The 12,778-nt window shown below is 30.1% G+C and overlaps 1 non-coding gene across 1 annotated transcript; it reads left to right on the top strand.

Moving 5' to 3' along the window:
- Nucleotides 1-7,048: 7,048 nt before the first annotated feature.
- TRNAL-AAG (transfer RNA leucine (anticodon AAG)) lies at nt 7,049-7,129 on the top strand. The gene has a single exon. It is a non-coding gene; the product is annotated as a tRNA-Leu (tRNA).
- The last annotated feature ends 5,649 nt before the right edge of the window (nt 7,130-12,778 follow it).

Below are 12,778 nucleotides of genomic sequence, written 5' to 3'. Positions count from 1 at the left end.
TGAGAATGGCTTGTAACTCTGTCTGGTGCGCTTTCAAAGATGAGTCCAGTTTTTAGCAAAGCCACGCACCCAGTTTACTGATGAATCTCTCACAACCCCTCCACAACCTGCAGAGGGTCCATTGGAAAGGTCTTGCGAATCATGCGAACCATCCACGTTCAGCTTCACCCAACCAGCCTCAGGTTTCTTCCACTTCGCATATCAATGTTAGGAATGTAAATTGCTTTCAAATCATGTGGGTGTGAAAAAATTAATGGTGGCGCCATTGTATACATGAGGTGAAATCCATAAAACAAGTATTGTGAGTGAAGAGAAAAAGAAATTATCATACCTCCAGGGCGGCGCCACCCTTATTATAAAGCTGTTCTTCTCTCTCACGCCTTGCGCCAAACGCTGCTTCATGCTCGGAGTTAGCAGATGATGATGAGAGAACGGCATATATACCGCCGGCTACGGCGACGGTAGCGGCGGCTGCACTGGCCACTTTCAGAAACCTGGAGGTCCAGCTGCTTCCTTCGTCGTCCTTGCTGCCACTCATATTGATGCTGCAAATGAATGAGTTTGGTTGGATTGTTTGATATATGTGTATGTTTGAGGAGGAAGAGTTTGAGGGCGGAATTTATACTCACACAACACCTTCTCTGTGTCTTCTCCTTCGATGCTAAGTTTCGAATTTTTCCACTTTTACTCTTTTCAAACACCACTCAGTTCTTAAAACAAATCCTCTGGTGGACCCTACTATCGTCTCACACCAAAAAAAATAAACTCAAATGAGTTTGGCTCCCACCATTGCCTTGTATTGTAATTAAAAGCACTCAACCACTACACAATAATTCATTAATTTTTTATTATTATTTACATTATATTAATATATATATATATATATATATATATATATATATATATATATATTAAGATAAAATCTCTAAGACAACATCATAAGTTGTATTAGACTCATAATAAAAGTTTATAGTACAATAAACTATTCCACTGTACATCCCAATTTTGTACAAATAAGAATAAAATATAACATTTTATTCTTTCCAAGTTATTTTCCAATACATCAATGTGTGTCCTAATAATTTTGTATTGTAGGAATCACATTATTATTAAAAGATAGTTACTATATAAAAGATATATTTTAAAATTGAAATAATTTTAAAATTGAAATAATTTTAAAATGTTATATTTTTAAGCAACGATAGTTCCAATATTAAATATTTTATTTTATTTTAACCATGTATGATTAACCCGGTTGACTCTCTTTTTTGTCCTCCTATTAGAATCGTAAGCCTATCTATTGAAATATATTACTTTTATAACAGTTTTTAATTTATTTTTTTATCACATAATTTTGTTTCAATTTTTTTTATAATAATCCGATATTTTTCTTATCTCTTTCTAAAATAGTATAATTCAAAGAACATATTTTTTACTAAGTCAAAATTAATATCATCCTTGTAATTTAAACCGAACTACCAATCATCACTTACTCTACTCTGTCCAATTATTTTTAATTTATTGATAACTCCTTCGGGAATGTCACCAATAGTTTTATGACCAATCTTGCATAATTGTTAAAAAATCAAATTAAAAAAAGAAAAAACAAGAAATTTCCTAAGTTTCTATCCGATGTTGTCTTTTCTTCGGCCTTTCCTCCTCCTTATTTGGATAAATTTGTTTGAAATTTTAATTTATAAGCTTTACAACTTGAATTATTTACTTTGCAGAAACACAAGTCAGCTTTATTTCCTGAGTAATAATATTTGCAAACCATATTTCCATTTCACAATTTGCTTAATTTTAAAAACTGATCTTTCATTTAAAATAGCGAGATGAGAAGTTACGTTTCCAATTTGTTTAATTTTATAATTATTAAATGACACTTCTTTTTATTTCCAACAATTTATAACTTTCAACTTTTATCTCATAAGATGCTCTTAATTTTTATTTTTACTTTTTTACGTTTTACCAACTTTCATTGGTCAAATGTTCCCGTGAGAATCTTGGTATTAGCATTAGAAGATCCCTTCATCTTCTTCTATATTTTCAAAGTTTGAATAGTGTCAAAACAAAAAGATAAATGTTCAACCATCTCACTAGTTCCAAAGCTTGTATTGGAAAATGTTTTAACAGTTTGATTTACATGGTTCTGCCTTTATGGAGTGGTTATTCTAGTCAAAACTTATGTGTATTCTAAGTATAATAGGAAACCTAAGATATCTCAAAGAGTCAAATATTCAAAGCCACTGTGAATTTTACAACTCTCAATATGGTTGCTTCTTACATTTATATTAAGATGGTCTTTCTGCACTACTTTTCAACAAGATAGGAACACTTTCCAACCCTTTATCCATTGTTCTCTCTCACAACTATGATTAATTTATTACAGTCATATATATATATATATATCAGAGAATAAAAGTGGGAATAAAATTCAACTCAACAGTAAATGATTGTGTTGTTCAATTTATACAGCAAAGTAAAAACAAGAGATGGAAAGCTTGAATAATCATCCTAACAAACTAACAAATAAAGCAGCAAATATAATATACGGTGGGGTAAAGAGAATATTGTCAGCTGTGGAATAAAACAGAAAACGTGTCTTTCTCACACCCTCCCTCAAAATGGGTGGTGAATATTCAATAAGTCCATCTTGAATAAATTAATATTGAAAAATCCAGGATTAAGTGGCTTAGTGAACATGATGTTTTGAAGCAACATAAGAAAGAACAATGGGTCCATCAAAAACCTTAACACGAAATGACAATTCACTTTAATATGTTTAGTGCATTCATGAAAAGATAGATTCTTAGCCAATTGAACGACATATTGATTATCATAAAATGTAGGGAAAGGAAGAGGTATTTGAAGATATAAGTTATCAATAATGTACTTTAGCCATTGTAATTCACAAACAACAGAGGCTAAAGCTCTATATTTAGCTTCACTAGAGCTTCTAGACACGGTGGATTGTTTCTTCGATTTCTAGGAGATAAGACAATTACCATAGAATACACAATACCAGTTGTAGATTTTCTAGAGATACAACAAGTAGCCCAATCTGAATCAGAAAACGCCTGAAGTTTGTGAGGATTTGTGGAAGGATAGAAAAGGCCTAAACCAAGGCATCCTTTGAGATATTTCAGGATTTTGAATACAGCACTGAGATGAGAGGATCTTGGTTTAGACATAAATTGACTAACTTGTTGGACAACAAAAGAAATATCGAGACGGGTATTTGTAAGATACTGCAATTTTCGATTTAATCTCCTATAGGAAGTAGGATCTGGAAGAAGATCACCATCATCATCTTTAAGCTTATCATTAGGGTTTGAAGGAGAGTGGGCAGGCTTGCATCCAGTAAGATCAAATTCAGCAAGGATTTCTAAGAAATATTTTCGTTGATTCAAAATAATGCCATGTCGTGACCTAGCAACTTCAAAACCAAGAAAATATTTGAGGTTGCCCAAGTCTTTGATTTTGATTTCTAATTTAAAAACTGCTTAACATCAATAATATCATCTATGTTATCACCAATGAGCATTATATCATCAACATAGACCAGCAGAGCAGTAAAAGAAGTAGCAGAGTTGTAGATGAGTAAAGAATGATCAGCAGGGCTCTGAGAAAAACCACAGGAAATTAAAGCATATGTGAGCTTAGAATTCCATTGGCGAGCTTGTCTGAGTCCATAGAGAGACTTGTGCAGTTTGCAAATCAAATTAGGTTATGGGAGGATCAAACCTGGAGAAGGTTTCATATAAACTTCTTCATCTAAATCACCATGCAAGAAAGCGTTATCAACGTCAAGCTGGTGCAAGAACCATTTGCGAAACGATAATGGAGAGAAGAAATCTGATTGTGGTTATCTTCACAACAAGTGAAAAAGTTTCAAAGAAATTCATGCCTTCGGTTTGTGTGAATCCTTTCGCAACAAGGTGTGCCTTATATCTTTCTATAGACCTAGCTACATTCAATTTAGTCTTGTAGACCCATTTGGCACTAACAACCATTTTCTTTGGTGGCAATCAAACCAATGACCAAGTTTGATTCCTCTCAAGAGCTTGAATCTCCGCAAGCATGGCCTACTGCCAATGATCATGTTGACAAGCCTCTTTGAAAGATATAGGCTCAATGATGGTAGATAAAGACATGCAAAAAGCAGTGTGAGAGTCAGAACAATTGGAATAAGACAAGTATGACTGTAAAGAATAACAAGTGCAGTAGGAAGTATTAGCAAAAGAAAGATGTGAACAATCATAGTCAAACAAATAAGTAGGTGGTTTCCTAAGTTTAGTTGAAAGTCTAGCAGGTTGATCAACATGTTGCATAAAATCATTAGAATCATCATTGAATTGCATAACTGGTTCAACAACAATAAGATCATTATTAGTAGAAACATGGTTAGACGTAATATGAGAAACTGTGAACTAAGTCTATCAAAGACAATTAAAGAATCAAATGATTGTTGAGATGTATTCGTACCAATGTTGTGATTATGAGAAAACTGTGTTTTTCTTTAACCATGTCATTATTATTAACCTTTTCTTGACTAATCTATATTAAAAATAGAGAAATACTATTTTTAATCAAAAATTATTTTCCTCCCATATTTTTTAGGTAGATTAAATTGCAGTCAAAACTTTATTTAAAAGCAACAAAATTATATAATGAAACTCACTTCACTGACTTCTTTTTACCTCTAGTAGGTTTAAACCAATCTACTGAAATAAATTACTTTTATAACAATTTTTATTTTTCTTATCGCATTATTTTGTTTCAGTTTTTCTATATTATAATTTGTTGTGGTTTTTTATCTTCTTCCAATTTAATGTAATTCAAAGAAGATATTTGGTCTAAGTCAAAGTAAACTTGATCCATGTAAACCGAACTTCCAAATTATCAGTCACTGTACTCTGTCCAATCACTATTATACTTGCATTGATAACTGCTTCGTTAACAAGTTTTCTAAATTCTTGCATAATTGTGAAAATCAAATTAAAAATGAAAAAGCAAAGAAGCTTCGAAAGTTCATCCGGTGAAGCTTTTTCTACGTCCCTTCCTCTTCTCACTGTTCAAATTTTTTTCTTTGAAAAGATAAAATGGAAATCTTTCTTAATTATTCTTGTGTCAACTTTTCTTCTTTTCTTATCTGGATATTTATCTTTCTACAATTGAATAAAGATGGCTGATATACTTTCCAAATTACTCAAATGCATAAATTTATATTATTTATCTTTGTATTATTAATAAAATAATTACGATATTTATAAACCCTCACCTAAAGGGATTAAGGTGGGTCTAGTGCTCCATTATCTCATAATCCAATTCTTTGATCCAAAATATACTAAGTTAAAAAATTTGACCGGATAAAATAGATTGACTCGTGGTTAAATAGAAAACATCGGCTTGTGTCGAGATAGATTGAAAAGGTTTGTTAAGTTTTATATCCACAAGATATAATGGGCTTGGTAAGTACATAAAATTTTGGTTTTGGATGCATTTAGAAGAGTATAAATTATATTGTTTCAATAATTGATTATGTATAAGTATAATTAATTATTGAAAAATTTTCTCTAATTTGTGTGCTTTAATTTTTGTTTTCCAATAAATATAGGAATCTTCTATTCATTCAAAAATATAGAATTGTATTATTTTCTTCTTTTTAATAAATGAAGCTTTATTTCTTTTCTTTCATTTTCACTATTACATGCTTTTTGGATACTCGAAGAAAATAATTAAATAAAATAAAAATAATTTTTGTTATAGCTTTTGTGTGTTAAGAGTGTTATTTTGGTGCATAGAATTGATTATCGCGGTATTATATCTTCCTATCTACTCCCATATAACACACATTATATGATAATCGTCACAAACACAAACAAATAAAGGTGAGCTAAGAAAACAAACAATAACAATCATAAACTACACAATAAGACAAGTAATACAATCTAACTAATAATCATCTTGTATCAATTTCCTCACAATGTCTAATGTTCCCAAAACTATATCCCTATAGGGTGGTTGTGTACCATCTCGCTAAAGACTCATTTCTCCTATTCATCAAGGTCTTACAAGTAAAAACTTTGGTACTACACACACCAAGTATTATACTCATCATCAAGCTAAATTACACGGCTAAACATCTTTCCCCTCTTCTCTACATCTTACAAGATTTGCTTTTGGTACCATTCCAGAAGGCTTCTTACCAATGGATGTATCTTATGTGTATATAAACTCATGTCCATCTCTTATTTTATCCGATGTGAAACTTTGTTTGTACCCAACAAATAGATGAATAAGTAGGAGTTAATCTACCTTAAGAGAATGATGATGCAACCCTAGTTCTTAGTTTGGAGTTACTTTTTAGTAATATCTTTTAAGAGATATTTTATTTCATGTTATAATATTTAAATTTATAGAATTCTATATCTTGCTTATGTTATTGTTATAATTATTTTTGGATGATGGTAATAATCTTCTCTAGTTATGAATTATTTATTTTTGAATATTAATTAATAATATTTATTAAAAATGGGATATTACAAAAATAAATCATCAATATTTTTACGTAAAAGGATTCATATATTTTGTATAGAAAAGTGTATATCATTTATTAAATTATTTAATAAAAAACTTTAGACATTCTAATAACTTAATTCACTTGTTTTAGAAATTTTAAAAATATAATACCACACAAAATTTATTCCTCCACATTTTGTTTAAAACTGGAAAAAGAAATTAAAGAAATAACTATTGTGTCAAACATTTGAAAAATCATAAAGTTAGGAAGAAAGTTGTCACAACTTGATTTTACTGAATTATTACAACATTCTTAGAAACATCTGATTATGTGAAATTATTAATTAGCACAGAGATGATTTTCAATATTTTAATATAGAAAATAATTTCCATTAAAAAAATTGAATATTGAAAGAATATTTATTTATAATATAAAGTTCTCAATGCATAAATATTTTATTAATATAACTAACAAATTCATTATAAAATAGTTAACTAAATTTAAATTGAAATTATTATTAAAGTTGAGATGGCCGAGTTGGTCTAAGGCGCCAGATTAAGGTTCTGGTCCGAAAGGGCGTGGGTTCAAATCCCACTCTCAACAATTTAATTTTTCTTTCCATAAAGTAATTTAAAATATTCCTTTTATGTTGAGTTATATTATAATTTCTATTAAACTTATTATTAGAAAAATATTTTACGCACCTTTCAAAAAATACATAGAGAAATATTTAGTTTAAGAAAAAAAAACAATTTTCTTTTATAATAATTTAGAACAAAAAGTATATTTAATTTTTAAAATGATACTAAAAATAATATATATATATATATATATATATATATATTAAAGGATTATCTAAACAATTTATACAATGAATAACTTTTATAAATGTGGGTTAAATGTAGGATACCAAAGTTAGCCATTAATACGCTCTGTTTATTTGTGATTGAAATGTTTTTGCTCGGCCATGTCCAATTGATATTGGTTTAGACTTGTGGAAGTGTAAGCTTGGCAAAAAGATTATTGTTTTTAAATATTCACCTCAAACAGCCTCAACTTCAAAAGAAAAGAGATAAACATCATTTTATTTTACCAAATTTGTAACACCTTGCACCTTAACATCTAAATAAGAAATTTATCAAAAAAATATTTTAAAAAGTATAATTTATCCATGGTTATAGTTCAAAATTCAAAAAATTATTTGATTTAAGGATTAAGGTGATAGATGTAGTATGTTTTTAGAAGCTTATTTCACACTCTAGATACTTATTTTGAATATTTAATTGTTTCTAATAATAAGCACATTTCATCTTGTAGACTAATTTGCAACTAACAACCTTTTTGTTTGGTGGCAATCAAACCAATGACCAAGTTTGATTCCTCTCAAGAGTCTGAATCTCCCCTACTGCCAATGATCATGTTAACAAGCCTCTTAGAAAGAGGTAGGCTCAATGATGGTAGATAAAGATATGCAAAAAGCAGTGTGAAAGTCAAAACAATTAGAATAAGACAAGTATGACTGTAAAGAATAACGAGTGTAGTAGGAAGTATTAGCAAAAGAAATATGTGAACAATCATAGTCAAACAAATAAGCATGTGGTTTCCTAAGTTTACTTGAAAGTCTAGCAGGTTGATCAACATGTTGCACAAAATCATTAGAATCATCATTGAATTACATAACTGATCAACAACAATAGAATCATTATTAGTAGAAACATGGTTAGAAGTAATATGAGAAACTGTGAACTAGGTGTATCAAAGAATCAAATGATTGTTGAGATGCAGTCGTACCAGTGTTGTGATTATGAGAAACTGTGTTTAAATTATATGATATATATATATATATATATATAATATATATATATATATATATATGTTTTATGTTGATATTTAATATTGGAAGTAATCAAAATTATATTAATAGTAATGTTTAAACAACTACAAATAGAAATAATTAAGTGATAAATAATGATATCAAAGCAATAACTAATGTCTTTAAAATTAATTTATGTGATCGTTCATATTGCATGAAAGGAAAATAGAATGATGTAGAAGGAAGGAAGAAAAGAAAGAAAAGCACAATATTGTTATGTTCTATTATATATGACTAATTTGATAACTAAATTCTCAATTAAAAAATAAATTACTAAAACAGATTATTATTATTATAAAATGATAAATTGTGTCTAAAATGATTAAAAATTGTAGTAACTATTAGTTATTGAATGAGTAATGATTTTCTTTTTTAATTTACTGAGTTGATTTGGTGACGAAATTTTTAGTTATTCAAATTGGTCATTATCTTAAAAGATATACAGGAATATGCAGTGTGCATATATATAGATTCAAAAAATATAATTAAGAATATACAGTTTTTCAAATAATCACTTTAGACATAAGTTATTTTGGACTTTTAACGTTTGATCTCTGTCCGACGTCTATATGGGTGACGTTAATGAGACGTCAGACCTATATAGGTCAAACGTCTATATAAACGTCTGATCCATACAGGTCAGACGTCTCTGAGGTTGCTCTTGACTTATGGTGATTTGAGTTTACAACTTTATATTTTAGTTGAAGAGAATGTATTGTACATTTTTTTTATTGGATGGTTTTAAAAACGTAGTGGAGGAATTGGAGGAGTACAAAACGCAAGAAATCACCGCCGAAAAACGCTGCCCAAGGACACGAGAATAATTGCACCAAAACCTAACGAAAACGCATTTTAATCGGTTCAAATTAAAGATAATGCATCAAGAGTGATGTAATCGGAGTAAAATTAATTTAAAACGATGCAAAAGTGAGAAAACGAAACTGAAAAGCATAACCCATAGAGAGAAAACGCGACGAAGATGATGAACAATGAGTGCGCGTAACGGCTGTCTCGCGTTCGCGGTGTTTTAATGCCGACATTTAGACATCGGTTCCCCTAATAACAGACGTCTAAAGTGCTTTAGAAGTCGGAATGGCGGGATCAGATGTCTAAATAGAGTGAAAAAATGACTTTTTAAATTTCTGGGTTGTGTATTTAGACGTCGGTTCCCCCAATAATAAACGTCTAAGATGCTTTAGAAGTCGGAGTGGCGGGATCAGACGTCTAAATGGGGTCAAAAAGTGACTTTTTAAATTCTTGGGTTGTGTATTTAGACGTCGGTTCCCCCGATAACAGACGTCTAAAGTGCTTTAGAAGTCGATTCCCCCCATAACAGACGTCTAAATAGAATAAAAAAATTTTAAACTTTTTCGTTTAGTTTTGACGTCTATTCGGGGGAGCCGACATAAATGAGTATTAAGACATCGGTTCATCCGATAATAGACGTCTAAATTGCTTTAGAAGTCGGAGTGGCGGAATCAAACGTCTAAATGTAGTCAAAAAGTGACTTTTTAAATTCTTAGGTTGTGTATTTAGACGTCGGTTCCCCCAATAACAGACATCTAAAGTGCTTTAGTGGTCGAAGTGGCGGGATCAGACATCTAAATGAAGTTAAAAAGTGACTTTTTAAATTTATAGGTTGTGTATTTAGACGTTGGTTCCCCCGATAATAGACATATAAAGTGTTTTAGAAGTCGGAGTGGCGGGATCAGACGTCTAAATATAGTCAAAAAGTGACATTTTAAATTCTTGGTGTTGTATTTAGACGTTGGTTCCCCGATAACAGACGTCTAAAGTGCTTAAGAAGTCGGAGTGACGGGATCAAACGTCTAAATGGAGTCAAAAAGTGACTTTTTAAATTTCTAGGTTGTGTATTTAGGCGTCGGTTCCCCCAATAACAGACGTCTAAAGTGCTTTAGAAGTCAGTTCCCCCCATAACAGACGTCTAAATAGAATACATTTTTTTTAACTTTTTCATTTAGTTTTGGCGTCTATTCGGGGGAGCCGACGTAAATGAGTATTTAGACGTCGGGCCCCTCCATAGCCGACATCTATATAGTTATTTTATTTACGAAAAATGCCACCAGTCATTTTTTACGTTGGATATTCGAGGATCAGACGTCTAAAGGGTGACGTTAAAGGTATTTTTTGCACTAGTGAATAGTTTAAACCCAAAGCTGCAACTCTTATATCTCACATCACTAACATCTTTTTATGAGAAGTCTCCAAACGTGCATCCTCATCTATTCACCCCATTAAAATTATCATTGCAAAAAAAGAATACAAAATACAAAACAGACCAACAAGAAATACAAGAAACTAATATATAAATAGGTGCATTGAATAACAAATAAACATGTTATATTCATACTAAAGAATCCACATAGTTATAAAACACAAGTCACACAAGATAAAGAATCTTCTAGACTCAATAATATAAAAAAGCATTGATGTCAGACAACTTGGAAGTTATGCACATGTGGTGGATACCCTTTCACTTGATAAGGTTAATCCCTTACTCTCATAAGAACTACATTGTTCTTTAGACAAAGATCTCCTATTACTCTCACATCCTAATTCATCATTCTCTATTTGAGTACAAACGATTAGTAAAGTCTCAAGATAACCTCCATTTTATGTCTCTACTTTAATGCATACCCTAAGAAACACACATCAAAAGGATTTTCTCCCTGAAATTCCCTATATCATCCATCCTTTCATTTATCATAGTATTCCACTCCAAATTACAAATCCACATCTAATAAACATTATATTTAAGCAAAATGAAGTTGTATGGTATCTTCTAACGACAAAGAATTTTCACCTAACGTCACAAATCCAGAGGCGCCACTGGAGGTTATTGCTCAACCTGGTCAACATGGCTCCCAAAGCGACTTTCTCACCCACCAACCCAAGACTTGTCTCACGAAACTGCCACTAGAGCTCCTAGGATTTAAATCCTGAAAAATGGTGCCCAACAGTAAAAAGTTCCGTCCAACGACAAACCAATCAGAGAACCCCTACATAAGTGGCACTCATCAATCCTGATCAACACTTAGTGGCACCAAGTTAGTGAACTCTCTAACTTTGGTTTCGCTCAGTAAGAAAAACCTTTGCCCAATGATAACTCAATCATTGATCAATCAAAGTAATGCTACTTTACTATAGCAACTTCAGTATTGTCAATCAATAGTTAACAAATTAGTTACGAAATAGTCAACCATAAGTCGCCTCTCAACAAACATGAAATTGATTTCTAATAAATTAGTTCTTATAAAAACTATACAAAAAAGGTTAATCGAATAAAATAAAAATAATATAAGAAGAAAAGGATAAACAAAATAAGTAAAAGATTAATTAAAAAAATAGTAAATGAAAGAAAGAAATAAAATTAGAAAAATATAAAAAGAGATAAAAATAATAATAAACAAAATAGGTTGATTCCAATACTTTTCCAAGAGTAAGATTCATCATTGATTACTTAAGGATTATTGTTCAATTAATTATTTTCTTATATTTTCAAATTAACTAATGTAAATTCTCAGTTAATTTGTTCATGTTCTCACTATTAACCAAATTAATCATAACAAATTTAACCAAAGTACATTAATTTAACCAAAGTACATTCTTAGTTAAATATTATTATGTCTAATCATGTTTATTCTTTAACCTCTTATATCAAGTAAAAAGCTAATTAATCAAAGAACATTCTTGATTAATTCTTTTTAAAATTTTCACCTTTAATCAAAGTGCATTCTCAATTATTAGCAAAAATTTGTTCAATCACATGAAAGTTTCTAAATTTAATCAAAGTGGATTCTCAATTAAAATTAAAAACCCTTGGACTCAAATTATTGATATGATATGTAGATTTATCACTAGGCTAACTTTGCTATAATATAAAAATTATTACTTTTACTTGATTAAGAAGTAAAAGACATAAATAAAAATAAATCACATTAATAATCAAAAGAACAAACTAATTATTGAATTCTAACCTCATAATTCATTAAAAATTTTAGCAGAATTAACTCTAGAGACTTAACACTCCATTCAATGTAGAAGTAACATAAAAATAGAAAATGAGAGAGTAGAGAATGTGAAAGATGGTAGAGAGGAGGAAATTAGCACCCGAAAGGGTTCCTAAACTTCCTTAATGTGTTTTCGTAAGTCATTTTATAATTTTGACTGGATTTTGTTTTAGGCTATTCAGATATTGTAATATTATTTTTGAAAGTTTAATCTCTTCTAAATAATTAAATATTTTCAAGATATATTTGATTATGGTAGATATCTAAAAATATTTAAGGACACATTTGTTGGATTAAAAAGACTTGGAAAATAATATATTTTAATAGGTTTAAATCTTCGGATGGTGT

The sequence above is a fragment of the Vigna umbellata genome, chromosome 7, assembly GCF_029865625.1.
Source record: "Vigna umbellata cultivar VRB3 chromosome 7, Vumbellata_1.0, whole genome shotgun sequence".
NCBI lineage: Eukaryota > Viridiplantae > Streptophyta > Magnoliopsida > Fabales > Fabaceae > Vigna > Vigna umbellata.
Note: the sequence above shows the minus strand (reverse complement) of the source record. Positions and strands in the feature narration are given on the sequence as shown.